The 21,104-nt window shown below is 35.4% G+C and overlaps 1 protein-coding gene and 1 non-coding gene across 2 annotated transcripts in view; both read right to left on the bottom strand.

Moving 5' to 3' along the window:
* The window catches only part of Octalpha2R (alpha2-adrenergic-like octopamine receptor), a 634,943-nt gene that overhangs the window by 363,615 nt on the left and 250,224 nt on the right, over positions 1-21,104 (bottom strand). The window lies entirely within an intron of this gene.
* Positions 9,499-9,605, bottom strand: LOC141447664 (U6 spliceosomal RNA). The gene has a single exon (XR_012454507.1). It is a non-coding gene; the product is annotated as a U6 spliceosomal RNA (small nuclear RNA).

Below are 21,104 nucleotides of genomic sequence, written 5' to 3'. Positions count from 1 at the left end.
TTCACTCCATTCACGCTCTTGGCGCACATGCATGTGCGCGTGTATATATATACGAGGTGTGTTCAAAAAGTAACGGGAATTTTCGTTTTTTGAAAAAATATTTATTTATTCATCTACATTAATATTGTCGCCTTCAAAGTAGTCCCCTTCGCATACAATACACTTGTGCCAGCGCTTTTTCCAATCCTCGAAACACTTCTGAAACTCGATCTTTGTGATAGCTTTCAGCGATTCGCTTTTAATGTCATCTATGCTTGTAAAACGACGGCCTTTTAATGTTCTCTTTATGTTTGGAAATAGAAAAAAGTCACATGGAGCCATGTCTGGCGAATATGGAGGCTGGGGCATCGTTAAAGTTTTGTTTTTGGCCAAAAATTCACGAACAAGCAATGAAGTGTGAGCAGGTGCATTATCGTGGTGCAAAATCCATGAATTGTTTCGCCACAAATCCGGGCGTTTTTTTCGGATTGCTTCACGCAAACGGCGTTGAACTTGTAGGTAGTACTCCTTATTGATTGTTTGACCTTGTGGCAAGAATTCATGATGCACTATGCCATTAAAATCGAAGAACACAGTGAGCATAACCTTCACATTCGACCGCACTTGTCAAGCCTTTTTTCGGTCTTGGCGATCCAGAATGCCTCCACTGGGACGATTGAGCCTTAGTTTCGACATCATATCCGTAAACCCATGTTTCGTCACCTGTTATAACACGTTTCAGTAGATCCTCATCGTTGTCGACTTCATTGAGTGACTCTTGAGCAACTTCCATTCTCCGCTGTTTTTGTTCGAAATTCAACAATTTTGGAACAAATTTTGCTGCCACACGTTTCATACCCAAAACATCCGAAAAAATTTCATGGCATGAGCCAATTGATATGGCAACATCATCAGCGACTTCTCTGATTGTGATTCGGCGATTGTTCATAACCATTTCTTTCACTTTTTTCACGTTTTCATCGGTTGTTGATGTGCTTGGACGTCCAGGTCGTTCGTCATCTTCAACGTTTTCGCGGCCATCTTGGAAACGCTTATACCACTCGTAAATCCTTGTTTTACTCATAGCAGACTCACCATATGCCTTTATTAACATTTCACACACTTTATTACACTTTATTTCATTTTTTACGCAAAATTTAATACAAATTCTTTGATCCATTTTTTTTAACAAACAAAAATCGCCAAGCTCGAAAAACACGTCTAACCTTAACGGCTGCCACTTAAGAAGTAAACAATGAATATTACTGAAAATTTTATCGTACTTCAGGGGCATGTGTACCAACATAATAAAAAAAAAAAATTTACAATCAGACTCTCCAAACCCACGAAATTTAAAAATTCCCGTTACTTTTTGAACACACCTCGTATATATACATCTACATAAAATTCCGAATCGAATGACACCTCATTCATGAAAATCGGTTCGTGCGTTTAGGCGCTACGTTGTTTACAAAAAAGGTAACAAGAACAACAAGAAGAACAAGAACAAGAATATTTTTTGAAAAAGCGGTTTTTGCTCATTTTCGGCAACTTTTTTCTCGAAACCTATTAGATCTGGGTTGTTGCAAAAAAATTACAGCTATAAAGGAGGGTTTGCCCTTTATTTTAAAGAAAATTTGGGAATTTTATCTTTTATAGAAAAAGAGAAAAAAATTGTCAAAGTTGGGTGTTTTTCAACGTTACGCTTTTTCGTGCAGTTTTTGACGATCAACCCTTATACAACTGTCCTACCGGACAGTTTTAATGCAACTGGATAGACTCTTTTAAAATTCTTACTTTTTCTTTCACAACCTCTGTTCCGTAATACATTCAATGAAATTCCATTACAGATAGCAAATATATAAGATAAATTTAAGATTATATCGTGCAATTCGGTCGTCTAAAAGATCTAGCCGAGTCAAGCACAAATGTAAAAAAAAAAAATGCGAGAGAACTATTCTAGACATCTTTAAATTAAGGCTGCCAGTGTAGTAATGAAATTGCTTCCCTTTTTTAATCATATTTGCCTCCTAGATATTCCCCCATTTTAGCAATCTATTTTTCCTGTACTTGTTTCAATTTCCATTATTGCTTATATTCATATTGTTTTTAGTGGATGATTTGGCTTTTTGTAGGAGTGAAATTTAGGACGTAAATAAATTAGGTTCAAAATATATAAAAGAAATTTATAATTTATCTAGTAAGGTTCTGGGTCTGATGAGAACAGAATATTTAGCTTAATAGATGGAACGATGTATGATGACAGTTCATTAAGCCTTGCAGACATGTATGAACTGTTACAACAAAGAAAAACCAATCTATAACATCCCATCATCAGCCTTTGACATAAATGCTGATGCCCAAACTTTTATGCTTTTCAGTTCAAACTAATGACGTAAGTATTGACATCAGTTCACATATTGTATCGTTAAATTTTTTCTTAATAATAGAATTCAATAGATAATTTTTTGTATTTATTTATAGTTATTTGTGGTTAATAAATTATAGTTATTTATTAACAATTTCAGTTATTTAGGTTAGAAATCATTATTAGATAAAAAGTTAAGTGCCACGTCACGTAATGATAGATTTATATTTAAGAAATATATCAGTTTTTACCGATTTTTAGACACATTTCTCTTGAAATTCTAATTGATGCTATGCTCTTTACTTTTTTAAATTTTTTTTATTTATCTTTTTAATGAGATTTACACCTGTACCCACAAGGTACAATAGGTAAATGCGATGAGTGTATAAACAATTAACGTGTCAAACGTGAATGACGGCTAACCAGTGATGGCCGCCATTAGTCACCCAGTTGGTCACGGGGCCAACGGCGACTCAGCCGTCTTCGAGGATTGGAGGGTAGCGTAGTTGTAGACAGGTTTGCAGCTAAAGGGTTGGGATGAAATGAGAGATTTTGATGAAAATTTTTATAACGGATTTTGGCAAGTTCAGAGATGAGTGGAATTTGGAGATCTGTATGGATTGTGTGGTTACTAACATAGAATGGAGCGTCTACTATGTGGCGGAGAATTTTAGATTGGAGTGTTTGCAGTCTATTGATGTTTGATTTTTTAGCTGTTCCGTGAAGTTCGAGTCCGTAAGTCCATATTGGTGTGAGAAGAGCTGTATAGAGTCGTCGTTTGTTCTGCAGTGAGAGTTTTGAGCGTTTGTCGAGTAGTCTGGCTAGAAGTTTGTATCGTTTGTTTAGTTCGGTGCGTTTAAGTCTCGTATGGGGGTTCCAGGTAAGTCTCTTGTCTAGGTACATTCCAAGGTACCGCACATGGTCGGCTGGTGGGATAGGTGTATGATCTAAGAAGACAGGTGGTGGAGTTTGACGTATGAGTGTGAAGACTATGTATTTAGATTTAGTTGGGTTAATTTTTATTTGCCAGTATTCTAACCAAGGTTCTATTGAGTGAAGGTGAGACTGTAGAGAGCGTACTGCGAGGATAGGGTCAGAGTGTGTGGAGAGAATGGCAGTGTCATCAGCGAAGGTGTAAATAGAGGTATTAAGGTTAGAAGGTAAGTCGGCAGTGTAGATTGTGTAAAGTAGAGGAGCTAAGACACTTCCCTGTGGCACACCAGCAATGACAGGATAGATGGAAGAGTGAGTAGTGCCTTGAAGAACTTGGAAGAATCTGTCAGAGAGATAAGAGCTGGGTATGAGGTAATAAGTGCTAGGAAGGATGCGTTTGAGTTTCCATAGTAGACCTTCGTGCCAGACTCGGTCGAAGGCTTGCGATACTCCAGCGCAGTATTGTTTTCGCTCGAGTGAAGAAGCGATGGTGTCTACAACACGATGGGCCTGCTGAATCGTCGAGTGGCAGCTTCTGAACCCAAACTGATGGTCCGGTATAATTCCGAGAGATTCCGTAATTCCGTGGAGGCGTGGTAACAGAAGTCTCTGGAATATTTTGCTCAAGAGAGGCAGAAGGCTTATCGGTCGATAAGAAGAAGGTAGTTGAGTCGGTTTGTTGGGCTTAGGGTTTTTGGGATAATCTTTTATAAAAAAAGTAGGGTGTTTTTCGAGATATCGTTTTTTTCGTGTTTTTTTTTTGTACCTACCGGACAGTTTTAATATGTGAATATGCTAACAACTGGTTGTGCCCTGTTTCCGTGAAACGTGGATTTACTTTGCTAATCCTTTAAAAATGGTCGAAAATGTGGACAAGTCCACAGTGTTGGCTAATATCTTTGATTTTATCCCATGTTTTATGGTTTCCCTAATCGGATTCAGACTTAAATCCGTCAACAGAGGATAGAATAATCAGTTTGGTGGAGAGAATTCGGTTTTTCCTCAAAAAAAAAAAAAAAAAAAAAAAAAAAAGAGGAAAGCAAATAAAAACCTCTATTAAAATGCTACTTCTGGCGATATTTTGAATTTTCTCTGGACAGGTGGAAGTCCAATGAAATGTTAAGGTAAAGAAGTTTCTGTAGCAATTTTCTGTATTAGCAACGTTTACTTTGAATTGATGATTTTGGGGAATATTGAGGTGTGGCCAATAAATTCACAGACAAATTCCTTTCTTCATACCAAAGTTTCGGTAAATATATTACCTTCTTCAGGATCTGTACAGAAGGAATGTTACACTAATATTGATACAAACTGAGTCATTAATTATATTAAAAAATTTATTTAAAACATTACTTTCACTCTTTGACTTATTACTCTTCCTCCTGTCTTTTACAATCTTATTCCTTTACCAGTAGTCAACGTAGTCCGCCACCTTGGGCTTTACCTTGACAGAAGACTTACTTGGAACCCTCATACTCGATTTAAGAGAATAGAACTCCACAGACGCTTCCGACAACTGAAAAGACTACTCGACAACAGATCAAAACTCACTCTGGTCTACAAAAGACTTACATATGTAAGTATACGAGGGTCGTTTGAAAAGTCCGTGCAAAAATAAAAACTACTTAATTTTTTGGGGTAAACCTTTTTTATTTTTCAACATGGTCTCCTTTTAGGCTTATACACTTCGTCCAACGCTGCTCTAGTTTGTTGATCCCTTCCGAATAATAGGATTTGCCCAAGTCTGAAAAATAGCCATTCGTTTCTGCAATCAACTCCTCGTTTGAATAAAATCTTTTTCCCGCCAGCCATTTCTTCATATTGGGGAACAAATAGTAGTCCGAGGGAGCCAAGTCTGGAGAATAGGGGGGATGTGAAACGAGTTGGAACCCTATTTCCATTAATTTTGCGACTACAACTGCTGAGGTGTGAGCTGGTGCGTTGTCGTGATGGAAAAGGACTTTTTTGTGGGCCAATCGTGGGCGTTTTTCTTGCAGCTCGGTTTTCAAACGGTCCAATAACGATGAATAATATGCACCTGTAATAGTTTTACCCTTTTCCAGGTAATCGATGAGGATTATTCCTTGCGAATCCCAAAAGACAGTCGCCATAATCTTTCCGGCCGAAGGAACGGTCTTCGCCTTTTTTTGGCGCAGATTCCCCCTTGGTAACCCATTGTTTAGATTGTTCTTTGGTCTCAGGAGTGTAGTGATGTATCCATGTTTCATGCACAGTGACGAAACGACGCTTAAAGTCCTGCGGATTCTTCTGGAACAGCTGCAAACCGTCCTTGCAACACTTCACACGATTTCGTTTTTGGTCAAGCGTGAGAAAATTACTCGACTTCCTTGATTCACACGAATGCCAAACACAAAGAAATAGACCGATCTGGCTGAAACTTGGTGTGTGTTCTTCCAAGAGATGCTACTAACTAAACATAACCTCGATACGCGCCAGTAGTGCTATCTCTCTGACTTTGCACGGACTTTTCAAACGACCCTCGTATTAAAGCCAGTCTGGGCTTATGGCATCGAACTGTGGAGGTTCAACCAAACGCTCTAATCTCTGCAAAGGATTCCAGTCCTTGCAATCTAGAATTCTTCGCTCTATAGTTTGACGCTCCTTTCTACGTCACCAATCAAACTATTCACACAGACTTCAACATTCCTTTCGTGCAACAAAAGTGGCTGAAGCTTGATACAGAAAAGTCCATCTTAACCTTCAATCTCATCACTATCCTACTGGTGCAACATCTATCTTCCGGGACATTTCCAGACAACACTTCCTAGACGTCTTAAAAGACAGTGGCCTCGCGATCTCCTCTCTGATGACGAGAGTCAGTAGAATTTAGAATGCTTTTGGAGTGTTCTTTTTGAAAATTATCTAGAAAAAAATATTTGAAAATGACTTACATTGAAAAATTTGTGGATTTTAACGTTTATCTATATCATCATGACTGTTGAGGATTCATGGAAAAGTGGGTTTAGCTATTAATTAACTATCTCCTTAACAAAAACTTACAGTTTAAAAAGTTAAGTATAAGGGTTGATTAAACGCCAAAAGGTACACAAATCAGCAAGTACCCAACATTTCATTAATACTTCATTGATATTATTTAAGTAATTTTACCGCATTAATTTTCATTAATATTTTTTAAGAATTTATTAGATGTCACATACCCTTATGCTGGCCATTTTCATCTACAAAATATTTGTTCAAGTAGCACACCATTTAACTTAGATTGACTGTAATATCTATTTATCTATAATAATCAAACTATTAATCACTGGTGAAAAAGAAAACGTTATAAAAAATAAAAAAATATGAGGCTAAAAAATTCATAAACTTTTTTAAAAATTGCTTACACCAACTTACATCAATGATTTTATTTATTTTGATTTTTAAATAAAAATCGTCGGTTTAAGTTCATTCTTCGATAAAGTAATTGTTATTTTATGAAGTAGTCAATCTGGCTTTATCGTAAATAATATAGTTTTCTTCAATTACATTCTCCATCTAGGTGTTCTTCCCACAATGTTGTGTATATGTAATATAAAATAAATAAGATATGCATATTTTTAGGACAGCTAATTATTCCAGTATTTTACCATAAGTAAAATTAGGGGAACTAAATTAAATTACAATTGAGAAATGAATAATTGTTGTTGAATAATCTACTTGTTATTAACTGTGTGTTATTTGTCCTCACGAATATTTCGGTAAGACGAATTCAAGACTGAAATATTGCTTTAAATCCTCCGTGATTCAAATTTAAACAGTAGCCGGCTCTAAATTTGTCTTTTTCTAATTTAACATGCATGTATATGTGACAACTTCAGAATCAGAAGAATAATTTGGAATAGAGTTAAAATAAAGTACCTATTTATACGAAGATATAATATACATTTTATCACAATTATAACTATTATGAATGAACTGGCCAGCATAAGGGTATGTGACATCTAATAAATTCTTAAAAAATATTAATGAAAATTAATGCGGTAAAATTACTTAAATAATATCAATGAAGTATTAATGAAATGTTGGGTACTTGCTGATTTGTGTACCTTTTGGAGTTTAATCAACCCTTATACTTAACTTTTTAAACTGTAAGTTTTTGTTAAGGAGATTTTTGTACCTTTTGGACAGATTTTCCTTTTTGTCTATTAGCAAAGTTACATATCTGCTTTACAGATTGGATTTTTTTAAAATTTGGAATAAGCTATTCTATCATTATAACCTGATAAGGTGTTAAATCGGAACCGTAACTACCACTGGAGAGATCTTTTTAAAGAATGGTTATAGTTGCGGTCCCCAAACCATCCTCAATAACAATTTTTTTGAGAAAGCCTTTTTATATAAAATAGGAAGGTATTTGTACGTAAATAGCAAAATTAAACTGCGATTTCAGTACTTCCTTTTAAGAGGAGCAAGAAAAATAAACTGCGATTACAGTACTTCTTTCTAAAAGGCAAAGATTTTGAATCGAACGACAATTCATTGATGTAAATCGGTTCACTCATTGATAATTTTAACGATTGCAGTACTTCCTCTTAGTAGGTGTAAGAGCATGATGGCACTTCACAGCCACGTAGAGGAGCTTTAATCACTTCTTCGTGCTAAATTTTATCAAAATCGGGTTAAGCTTTGTAGAAATATTGGTAATAATAGTTTTAGAAAGGGCCTTATTTGGGTGGGGCAAACTCCCCTCCTTATGAGGCATAGCGTCGAGACTTTTAAAGTACAAATCTGTACAAAATTTCGATTCATTCATGAAAATCGGTTCACGTGTCGATAATTTGAAACGATTGCTATACTTCCCCTTAATAAGTGTAAGAGCAGATCGTCGCTTTATTGTTATGTAGGGGAGCCCTAACCCTATCATCCTACCAAATTTTATCAAAATAGGGCCAAGATTTACAGAGTAATTAGTAATAATAATTTTGGAGGGGGCCTTACATAAAGGGGGCTAACTCCTCTCCCATTCGATGTACAGGGCCGAGACCCCCAAAAGGCACATCTACATAAAGTTCCGAATCGAATGACACCTCATTCATGAAAATCGGTTCACGCGTTTAGGCGCTACGTTGTTTACAAAAAAGGTAACAAGAACAACAACAAGAACAACAAGAAGAAGAAGAACAAGAACAAGAACATTTTTTGAAAAAGCCGTTTTTGCTCATTTTCGGCAACTTTTTTCTCGAAACCTATTAGATCTGGGTGGTTGCAAAAAAATTATAGTTATAAAGGAGAATTTGGAGTAAGATTTAAAGAAAATTTGGGAATTTTATCTTTTATAGAAAAATAGAAAAAAATTGTCAAAGTTGGGTGTTTTTCAACGTTACACTTTTTCGTGCAGTTTTTGATGGTCAACCCTTATACAACTGTCCTACCGGACAGTTTTAATTAGGTAATAGTTAAAGTTACAGCTTGAAGAATGTTTTTGTAGAAATTCGAAAGGTTGTTCATGTCTGTCTTAAAGTTGATGGATTTTTGTTGTTGTTTAATGTGTATCATTTCTAGTATGTTACGTTTGTTTCTGTTTTATGTTCGTTACAAGTATGGGAAGAAGATGTTGTCAAAGTCAAAATCGTGTTGCAGTTTCTTCAGGTAATATATTTACCGAAACGTTGGTATGAAGAAAGAAATTTGTTTAAAGAATTTATCGACCTCACCTCAATATTCCCCATAATCAACAATTAAGAACGGTCGAAAACCAAAACTATGTTATGAATAGACTAAATTAAAAGATTCCAACATCCAACAGTTACCGCAAGCCATATTAATGTTACATTCTATTGTAAAAATCTCTCCAGATAATCAAATTTACAAGAAAGTCCTAAATCTGTTTGAATGACGTTCGCTTAAAGCCGTGATTATTTCTGCTACGAACAATTTGAGGAGCCACTCCTTTTTCATGCTCCCAGTAGATCTGAGTGTTGTTTCGTCCTCTGTCAAGCAAAATCTGGAATGATCAGCATCGACCAGATCTAGCGAGTTCATATAATAGTAATGTCTATTTATTTTATTTTTTTTCCAGACCGGCTTTACGTCCAACTATCAAATAATACGTAGTGAACGAGAAGCAAACATACTTTACTTCCTACATACTTCTCTAATTAAACATTAAATAAAAATCTAAGGACTAGACCAGGGGAAATCGAACCTGCAAAACCAACAATACATCCTAGCTATGCGGGTCTAGTCTCTTAACCGTTCGGCTATCGTGACGCTTCACAATTTTGCGTGCCATTCTTGCTCAGGGGCCTTGCTAATTTTCACTGTATCGTTCAAATTTTAGTAGATGTACCGCTGAAGCGAGTACCTGAGTTCATATATCTACTGAGCCAGCCCTAGTCAAGCAGATCCACTATAACTTCTAAAGCCGCCCTGATTTAAGACAGTAAACAGGTTCATCAAAATTTTGGCGAGAGCCTTTGAATGAACTATTAAATTTGACTTAGTTCGGTGAACTTATTTGGGTTACCTATCAGTTGGGAAGAACTAATTACATTTCCAGCCTGAGATATGCATGGACAGGCATTAATGGACCTCCTTGACGCAAGTAAAGCCACAACTTCCGCCTGGAATTTGTCCCATCCTCGCCTAAGCGCACTTAAATATGATTGGCCAACCTTCGTCCAATGTCAGCTCCAATGCCTTCCACGGTTTTGGAACCATCGGTACATCAAATAATCATCCGGTAACTGTGGTTCTTTCGCCGGCTGCTCACAAACACATACACATCAGTCACCCCACCATAGACCATTTCTAAAAAAAACCCTCTTTTTCTGATTTGAGGACCGCGAAATATATATATTGAACTAACGGTTATAATTCGATGTCTACAGACTCACTTCTTCCTTCTACTAAAAAAAAGTGAAGTAATCGCCTATTTTTTCAGGCGGGGCTTAACGTCAAACTACCAATTAGGTGTCGTGGACGGAGGCGACTAGTAAACATTACTGTAAATTTCTTTGATTAACCATTAAATAAAATCCAAGTCCTAAGACCGGGATTCGAACCCAGTACCACAATACTTATTAGCTTCGCAGGTCTCGCCTCTAACCGCTCGGCTACCGTGGCGTCCTCTTCCTTCTACTAAATAATAGTTCTACACTTTGATCTTAGATAAAAAAGCCGAGGAGCGTACCTCGGCTACAGTTTCTGCTAATTTTCGCCGTTTATTTAGCGCTACTAGTCAATTGGGGGTTTAGTTAGTTTTGAGGGTATAGTTATAGAGGTTACTCGGAAGTCTTCGGTGGATAGTCAAAGATAATAGGGTGTTCTTAAGGCGCCACGGTAGCCGAGCGGTAGCCCTGCAAAGTATTGTGGTACTGGGTTCGATTCCCGGTTTTAGACCTTGGATTTTATTTAAAGGTTAATAAAAGTAATATGCAGTAAAGTATGTTTGCTAGTCGCCTCTGACCACGACACCTAATTGGTAGCTGGACATAAAGACCGCCTGAAAAAATAGGCAACTACTTTACTTTACTATTTAATAGTAAAGGAAATCAATAAATAGTTTTCTCTATTTAACTAAAACTACTGGCACAACAAATCCTTTCTGTGTTAACTAACGATTTAATTTAAATCACATATTTTGTGTCACTACACTCTAAGTTCATACAAGACATTTACTTGGGTAATTAGGCTAATGAAGGCTAATGAAGAGAGAGAGGTTATCAGACAAGTGAAGCGTTAATGATTTAAATTTATTTCGTCATCCTTTCAGATTTTACAGTTAGTAGACTAAATTTGCAAATGTCTAACCCTCTATTTACGTCAGTATATTATCTTAAAGCTGTATTATATAATCTCAGTAATTATAGAGCATAATAGAGACTTGTTTAGTTTGCTAAATTAACATGTTTAAATTTAATATAGCGAAGATCTTTCCAAAGTCAAAAGCGAGATTAAGTAACTGCGAACTGTTAAAATTTGTTTAAATAATTCAAGAAGATGAACAAAAGTCAAGTAATTAGGAAGTTACTAAGGAAATTTTGAGGTATTTTGAAGTCAAAATTTGCTGGATATAATTAAAGGAATATTTAAAGCATATAGAAACTGAATACATTAGAAGTTGTTAACACGTTGAAAGACTTTACAAAAAGCTAAAAAGGAAGCTATACTAAGTTTTCTAATAGGAAGGAAGTGGACTAGCCATTTCTTCAGAGATTTTGGCGTCCATGCGGGTATCCCCAGCACTAACAACACTTACAATTCACAATTCACAGAAATGTCGCCATTCCTAACTGTCAGCGGCTACCATTCTCCATTAAGTCTCACCCAAAGATAAGCTAAGTTTGCTTCGAGGTCTTACGCGCATCTTCGGTCATCACCAGGTTTTCCATGCATCATTCTTCGAGGGAAAAACGTATGCTCTATGACCCTAAGATCTTCAACGATCCTCTTTATATTAGATATTCTAATTCCGTGGATTGTACGGTGCTCATCGCCGTTGCTGATTCCTTACTGACTGCAATCACCCCACTTTAAGCCGAAAACTCGACGAAGAATTCTCATTTTCTACCAGCTTTCATTGAAGATCCTAGTCTCACTGGCCAGTCTAGTTTTTATAGACTTATAGTTTGGTACTTCTAGACGATTACTTAAACGGAGAACTCAGAATGATATAAATTTAACCTTCATCCATAAAGACATTTACATAGTTTATTTGTTTTAAGATACAGTTATCTTAAACAAAAAAGTTTGGTTTTATAATTATGTACAAACAAATTAATTTTTTCCCTCTCTATTTTGAAAAGAAATAATAATAATTAAGTAAATAAAATAAAGAAAATTTATAGGATGATCCATTTAAAATGCACCAATCGATAATAACTTTTTAGGAAAGCGGAATTTCGAACAAAATCCACGAAGTAAACTATTGGGCTTCGAGTTTGTCTTTAGACAAACTTGAGATTTTTTCGCTGATGGCTAAACCATATGACGACCTAGGTACACATGGACATATCAGACCCTTCGAAGTAAACTATATGTTGTTTTTGGTCTAGTTTTAAAATTTTCCACCCCCCCATGCTGTATCTTCATTTTTTGCGGAGTTACGGCCAAAAACCCGATTGGGGTTTCATAAGGACCACTGTTTTTTGGCAATGATTATGAAAACTACATAAAACACTGTGAAAAATGGCGTTAACCCCGTTTCGATATCCCTAATATTAGTCGAGTTATTTAAGATCAAAGCTGGGGAGGTCCTCTGACAGCAAAAAATGTTATTGGTGGCGCAAAGATCAATAATAATAATAATAATTGAAGATAGGGAAGGGATTAGCTATGAGGTTAGCATACTGGACTCCCACGCGGAGGTCCCGGGTTCGAATCCAGCAGCTGACCCTTAGATTTTTTCTTCCTAGGAGCTTCTTACAGCTCACTGTCCGGTGATGGACAGTGTTGTCTGTAACGAGAGAACACTGTCCGGAGGCCGGCAGTGCACTGAAAAAAAGCTCCGGGCGCCAATAACCTTGGATGTTGACGCGCCTTAAATCATAAAAAAAAAAAAAAAAAAAAAAATAATTGAAGATTTTAAAACATGTAGTGTAATGTAATGGTTGTGGGTGAATCAGGATAAATTTGTTTTATCATCAAATAAAATCAATAAAGTTGTTACTACCTCTTCAACTTCTTCGTGAACTATTGTATGTTGGTGTAATGAAGAGTTGATTAGGTTTCTATTAAAGGATTATTGCTACCGATGATTTGGCTTAATATATTGGGGCTGCCAGTTGAACAGACTTGCATCATCCCTGGAATGGTCACTGATTTGATCTGGTCATTTTTTGTTTCGATTGACTCACTCAGGTTTTATTTAGATTTTGATATATATTTTCATTTAGGGACAAACAGATACATATTCACTTTACACACGATATCAATACTTTCTTATATTATTAGGAACAAGAGAATGTAAAAATGACTACCACTTTCTTATAAAATTTGCCTTTGTAGCCGATTATAAATAAACAATGGCGGAAATTACTTTTGAAATTAGATAAAGTTATAAAAAAGAAATACGAAGAAAGAGAAAAAAAACACGAAATATTTGTACACTCAAGAAGGCATTGCTTGAGGCAGCCATTTCTCTTTCCCCTAGCCCCCTTTTTTCCAACGTTGCACCTGCCTTTCGCGTAAAAAAAAGAGTCTTCTTCCTCTCCCCTTTTCGTATTATTCCGGTAGAAATTCAAATTAACGTCTCCCACTCTTCCACCGCCAACGGAAGCAAATGGAATTTCCCGTTAATCAGAAAAGAGTTAGTTTTTATACTGCTTCGTTTCTCTTTTTCATTTCTTAGGAAAAATAAAAAAATATTCTTAAAAATATTACAAAGAACTTTTAACTTCTTTACCTTGTTCGTCCTTAAAGTTAAGATTTATTGATTCATATTTTTTCCATTATTAAATATGAGCAATTAATTAGCGATAATATTCTCGTTTAGATAGTTTTAGAATTTTATGAAAGCTCTGATCGAATCTGATCAAAACTTTGGTATAAGTAAAGTAATTGGCTATTTTTTTCAGGCGGGCTTTACGTCCAACTACCAATTAAGTGTAGTGAACGGAGGCGACTAGCAAACATACTTTACTGTAAATTTCTTTTATTAACCTTTAAATAAAATCCAAGCCCTAAGATCGGGGAATCGAACCCACTAAACCAGCAATACATCTTAGCTTTGCTGGTCTCGCCTCTTAACCTCTCGGCTACCGTGGCGCCTAACTTTGGTATATTTTTTAAATATTACCTTACTCCGTTCTTTCACTACACTGAGCCATCAGAATTTGCTTTCTGTGTTAGAAATATTTTTATAAATAAAACAAAGGACTAACATAATATTACTTCCTTTACGAATTAGTTATCAGGCTACAGGATATAACCTGTAAAATTAAAATATTATTTTATCTTTTGCTTCTTCCTGGCACTTGTTCCACCCAGGGCAAAGGCATCCTTACAGATATTTAGTCATTTCTGACTGTCAGCGGATCACGACTATCCATTGTCTCATCCAAATATGAGCCATGTTTGCCTGAACATTCTTTTATCCATTGCATTGTCGGTCTTCTGTATCACTGGCCACCATCAGGTTTCCTATTCTACGAGGAAAACCGTGCGCTTTATATGACCCAATCATTTAAAACGACCCTCTTTATAAAAAAGGCCATCCAATACTATACGAGTGTACGGTGCTCATCGCCGTTTCTGATACTTCTTTACTCATTGCGATCGCCCCTTACTTTGAGCCGAAAACTGGTCGAAGAATTCTCTTTTTTCTACTATTTTTAAGTAGAATAGACTTTAATAAACTCCTGCGCCTGTCTCTGCCCAGTGGTAGCGAGCCACCACTCTTGGAGACCTACTCTGCACCCGTACTTTAATGGCCGCAGTCTTAAGACACTTAGAGACCCCCAAAACAGGGCTCCGGGCCAACGAGTTGTCCCGCAGAGCCTTTCCCGGACCAATAAATCATTTATGTCCAGAATGACCAGGTACCCAAACCAGAAAGACCTTATTTTGGTCACTAATTTCCTTCAGGGCACCCAGACAGTCCCAAACCATCCTTGAATTGACCTAGTGGGAACGAATAGCTCGCAGAGCAGTCTGACTCTCCGACAAAATTACGATTTTAGAATTAGTTATTCCTCGCCCATTAATCTCGGCAGCACAGAACCTAATTGCAGCTAGCTCTGCCTGAAAAAACCGTAGCCAGCTTTCCTAGGCTAACCGAAAACCCTACATTTCGGCTTCGCCCAGTACACTCTCGCTCCTACACCTTCCTCTGATCTGGAGTTTTGTAGACTTACAATTTGATGCTTCTGGGCAAAGATCTAAATAGAAAACTATCTGAAGAGTGTAAGAAATATCGATTTCCATCGGCTGTTCTAGCTTTAATTTCTCCATTAACATGATTCATGCTTGATTTCATAAATGGAGAATTTAATTTTAGACCTAGCCTTTCAGATGCATGCAAGAACTCCTTCCATAACCGGTAGCAATTAGATGAATAGAACAGCATCTCCTACAAACGCCAACTCTTGTTTTATTCAACCCATTATTATTACTTTAATTATTCTTTACATTTTGAACAATATTTTAACTGTTTTAAGTAGTTTTGTTTATGAAAATATTTAACTTCTTGTCACAAACAGTATGATATTAGTACAATTAAATGTTTATACTTTTGTGTGAACTAATGTATAACACAATATGCTTGTATTCAGGGCCAGGTAGTATACTTTGTTTTAATGAAACTTTAGGTATTATTATCAAAGGTGCATACAGGGCTGTTGTATAATAATACCTAGTATGGGTACAGCAACTAGGGTACACATGCCAGGTCCACTCAAATGGAAACCTTTTGTTCTGCCCTCATGTTCCTTTTCTTTGCTATTCTCGTAAAACAATGAAGAACAAAAATTCTGCTATATCTTCACTTTTGCTTTTCTTGTTCTGTTATGCTTTCCTAGTTCTCTTTTGCTTTTCTTGTTCTGTTTATTATTATTATTATTAACCAAGCAGTAATAACACTGTTGGTCTTGCAATTTTTTTCATTTTCCACCTTCTCTTTTACTTCAGAGTTCATTAGAATATTTTTGAATTGAGTACTAGTAAAAATTACATCACAGTTATTAATATTTCTTCTAACCCAATTAAAACACTGGCCATTTGATGCAACATTTCACTGCGGGCCCCATCATATTCACAAATTTTGTAAATTTATATTCTGAAGTGAGGATTCAAGAATATGGATAGTATAATTAAAATACTATACAGGGTGATCCATTTAAAACGCACCAATCGCTAATAACTTTTTATGAAAGCGGAATTTCGAAAAAACCCACGAAGTAAACTATATGTTTTTTTTGGTCTAATTTTCAAATTTTCCACCCCGATGCTGTATCTTAATTTTTGGCGGAGTTACGGCCAAAAACCTGATTAGAGTTTCATAATAACCACTGGTTTTGACAATGATTATGGAAACTACATCGAAAATTGTGAAAAATGAAGTTGACCCCGTTTCGATATCCTTAATATTAGTAGAGATATTTAAGATCAAAGTTCCAATTTTATCTTATTCGTGATCGGTTTTCGATATTAATTTTCCACCAGAAATACACCAGTTTTGGGAGGGTCCTCTGACTGCAAAAAATGTTATTTGAGACTCAAAGAACAAAGATAATACTAATTAAAGATTTTAAAAATGTAGTGTGTAATGTAATGGTTATGGGTGAGTCAGAATAAATTTGTTTTATCATCAAATAAAAGCAACCATCGCATCATTTTAACGTACGCCTTATGCAAGACTTCATGACATATGATTGCGGTAAGAATATCTTGCCATGGAGGGGCGGGTGTTGGCCTAGTGGTCATAAGCGTGGCTTTGTAAGTGGAAGATCCCCAGTTCGAATCCCTCGTATGACTACATTTTATTAAAAAAAGAATTAATATGTATTAAGTATTATGAATAAGTGCATACGCGGGATTCGAACTGGTGATCTCTCACATACAAAGCCACACTCTTGATCATTAGACCAACACCCTGGCAAGATATTCTTACCGTAATCACAGGTCAAGAAGTCTTGCCCACGGGGTGCATTAAAATGATGTGTTGGTTGCTTTTATTTGATGATAAAACAAATTTATCCTGATTCACCCACAACCATTACATTACACTACATTCTTTAAAATCTTTAATTATTATTATTATTTTTGATCTTTGCGCCACCAATAACATTTTTTGCAGTCAGAGGACCTCCCCAGCTTTGATCTTAAATAACTCGACTAATATTAGGAATATCGAAACGGGATTAACGTCATTTACCACAGTTTTTTATGTAGTTCTCATAATCATTGTCAAAACCAGTGGTCCTTATGAAACTTTAATCTGGTTTTTGGCCGTATCTCCGACGTAAAAAATTTGAAAACTAGATCCAACAAAACATATAGTTTACTTCGTGGGTTTTTTCGAAATTCCGCTTTCCTAAAAAGTTATTAACGATTGCTGCGTTTTAAATGGATCAACCTGTATAATTATATTTGTAAAACTAAAATTACGAGGGTCGTTTGAAAAGTGCGTGCAAAAATATAAACTACTTATTTTTTTGGGGTAAACCTTTTTTTATTTTTCAACATAGTCTCCTTTTAGGCTTATACACTTCGTCCAACGCTGCTCTAGTTTGTTGATCCCTTCCGAATAATAGGATTTGTCCAAGTCTGAAAAATAGCCATTCGTTTCTGCAATCACCTCCTCGTTTGAATAAAATCTTTTTCCCGCCAGCCAATTCTTCATATTGGGCAACAAATAGTAGTCCGAGGGAGCCAAGTCTGGAGAATAGGGGGGATGTGAAACGAGTTGGAACCCTATTTCCATTAATTTTGCGACTACAACTGCTGAGGTGTGTGCTGGTGCGTTGTCGTGATGGAAAAGGACTTTTTTTGTGGGCCAATCGTGGGCGTTTTTCTTGCAGTTCGGTTTTCAAACGGTCCAATAACGATGAATAATATGCACCTGTAATAGTTTTACCCTTTTCCAGATAGTCGATGAGGATTATTCCTTGCGAATCCCAAAAGACAGTCGCCATAATCTTTCCGGCCGGAACGGTCTTCGCCTTTTTTTGGCGCAGATTCCCCCTTGGTAACCCATTGTTTAGATTGTTCTTTGGTCTCAGGAGTGTAGTGATGTATCCATGTTTCATCCACAGTGACGAAACGACGCTTAAAGTCCTGCGGATTCTTCTGGAACAGCTGCAAACCGTCCTTGCAACACTTTACACGATTTAGTTTTTGGTCAAGCGTGGGCAATCGCGGCACCCATCTTGCGGATAGCTTTGTCATGTCCAAATGTTGATGCAAAATATTATGTACCCGTTCATTCGAGATGCCCACAGCACTAGCAATCTCACGCACCTTCACTCTTCTGTCATCCATCACCGTATCATGGATTTTATCAATGATTTCTGGAGTAGTAACCTCAACAGGGCGTCCAGAACGTTCAGCGTCACTTCTGCCCATATGGCCACTCCGAAAATTTTGAAACCACTTATAAACTGTTCTAATCGAAGGTGCGGAGTCACCATAATGTTTATCAAGCTTCTCTTTAGTCTCCTGAGGCGTTTTGCCTTTCATAAATTAGTGTTTAATCAACACACGAAATTCTTTTTGAAAATCACTCGACTTCCTCGATTCAAACGAATGCCAAACACAAAGAAATAGACCGATCTGGCTGAAACTTGGTGTGTGTTCTTCCAAGAGATGCTACTAACTAAACATAACCTCGATACGCGCCAGTAGTGCTATCTCTCTGACTTTGCACGGACTTTTCAAACGACCCTCGTATCCTTTTTTTTTGGTCCATGAGATTTGCCAGCGCTGAAGACAAATAATATTTCCGTTTCAAAACTAGTAACATACCAAAGTTTGTAATGAAAGTTAAAACTTTGTCCAGAAATGTAATACGAAACTTATCGAGCAGTTTATTTTGCGTATTGATTGATTTTAGTTGTAAAAACAAATTGTAAAAAAGTGAATCATTTTACTTTTTGGAAGGATAATTGAGACAAAGATTGATTGCAAAATTATTTATAAATAAACTTTTTAATATTTTTTTAAAGAATAACGAAGAATTACTTTCTTTTCTAACATAGTATCTCTTTGGAATATATTTGAATTTCTTTGGTTTAAATCTACGTACAACCAAACAGAACAGCGATTTCTTTTTAAAAAATTGAACCCAACCAATTATGAACTTTGTAAAGCTTTGTACTGTTTAGGGTGGGTAGCAGGTTCAATATTAATGGCTTGTCACGTTCATTTTTTTTTTTGTTTTATTATTATTTTTTTGATTTATACTAAATAAAAAAAAAATAAAAAACTAGCGTCTCTCGTTTAGTAAAAGGGGACATGCGTTTGTAATCGAACAACATCCATTTAATCACAATTTTATTCTACCTATCCATTTTACTTCGTTATTTATGCTGTGATTTATATCGTTCTTTTTTTGTTGTTTGTTGCTAAAAACACAATCTACTTCCGGCAATAACTTAAAAATAGTAACCAAACAAAAAAGCCTAGAAAAACAACGTGTTTTATTTTTTTTAAGAAAAAAACCATTTCTTCCTCATTCTAATAAAAAATGAAATATCTTTAAAGAAAAACAAGTAAGCTAGTCGCATCAACTTATTATTATTGTTTTATTTGTTTTTGTATTTTATGACCTTGTAACTATTAGAATCTACAATAAATAAAACAACTATATCTTAAGATAAATCCAGCTTTGAATAGTGTAGCTAAAGAACAATTTTTTAATTAGTCTTTAATCTTTAATTAGACATAATCTTTAATCAGACATAATCTTTAATTAATCTTTAATCTTTAATTAAACATAATCTTTAATTAGACATAATCTTTAATTAGGCATAATCTTTAATTGGACATAATCTTTAATTAGACATAATCTTTAATTGGACATAATCTTTAATTAGACATAATCTTTAATTGGACATAATCTTTAATTAGACATAATCTTTAATTAGTCATAATCTTTAATCAGACATAATCTTTAATTGGACATAATCTTTAATTAGACATAATCTTTAATTAGACATAATCTTTAATTAGACATAATCTTTAATTGGACATAATCTTTAATTAGACATAATCTTTAATTGGACATAATCTTTAATTAGACATAATCTTTAATTAGACATAATCTTTAATCAGACATAATCTTTAATTGGACATAATCTTTAATTAGACATAATCTTTAATTGGACATAATCTCTAATTAGACATCATCTTTAATTGGACATAATCTTTAATTAGACATAATCTTTAATTGGACATAATCTTTAATTGGACATAATCTTTAATTAGACATAATCTTTAATTGGACATAATCTTTAATTAGACATAATCTTTAATTGGACATAATCTTTAATTAGACATAATCTTTAATTGGACATAATCTTTAATTAGACATAATCTTTAATTAGACATAATCTTTAATTAGTCATAGTCTTTAATCAGACATAATCTTTAATTAGACATAATCTTTAATTAGGCATTATCTTTAATTAGGCATTATCTTTAATTAGAATAGATTAATTTTTATCTGGCAAAACTGTTTGCTTACGAATAATCCAGAGTAGCTCTACACTGAAACATGATAGCTAACTAATTTCAGCGCGATTTCCAGCGGAATTGCTAAAACGGTAATTGAAAGCTTTAAGTTCTTGTTTTGGAATTTTTTAAAAGGTTTAACAGATTTGGAAGCATTTTATGAAATTATTGACAGTTTGAAAAATCGATCTAACAGCGATTGTTTTTTTTTTTTTAATCTCTTACACCTGTTCCATATTTTGGACTACAAAAGATAAACAGACTTTTGGCAAAAAAATTAACTGAAAATTGGCAAAACAGGGTATTTCGATACACTAAAGCCAAGCTTACTAGTCGAATGTCGGTTGTGCTTAGAAGCAACCAAGCCTCAGAGTAATGCTGAAAAGGTAATTCAGTAACAGCTGCTGAATTTTTATGGTAAAGATGTGACAATATCCCTTTGAAAGAAGGCATTATTAGATTATTGCTAGTTAATCTGCATAAGGTAAAGAGTATTTTAGCATAAATGGGCAGGACCGCGGGTGAAACAAAGAAAAAAAAATGGAATTTTTCTTTTTAACACTGCATTGCCAATCCGGAGTCAATTTGACTCAAAAAAAAAAAAATAGGAATGGTCCTGTTTCCCCACATCTCATAGCTATCCCCACTCTCTCACCATTCGATAGTCACGAGCTGAAGACCGTGGAATTCTTAG

Source organism: Rhodnius prolixus, unplaced genomic scaffold, assembly GCF_049639745.1.
Source record: "Rhodnius prolixus isolate KJV_2025 unplaced genomic scaffold, Rpr scaffold_7, whole genome shotgun sequence".
NCBI classification, from domain to species: domain Eukaryota; kingdom Metazoa; phylum Arthropoda; class Insecta; order Hemiptera; family Reduviidae; genus Rhodnius; species Rhodnius prolixus.
Note: the sequence above shows the minus strand (reverse complement) of the source record. Positions and strands in the feature narration are given on the sequence as shown.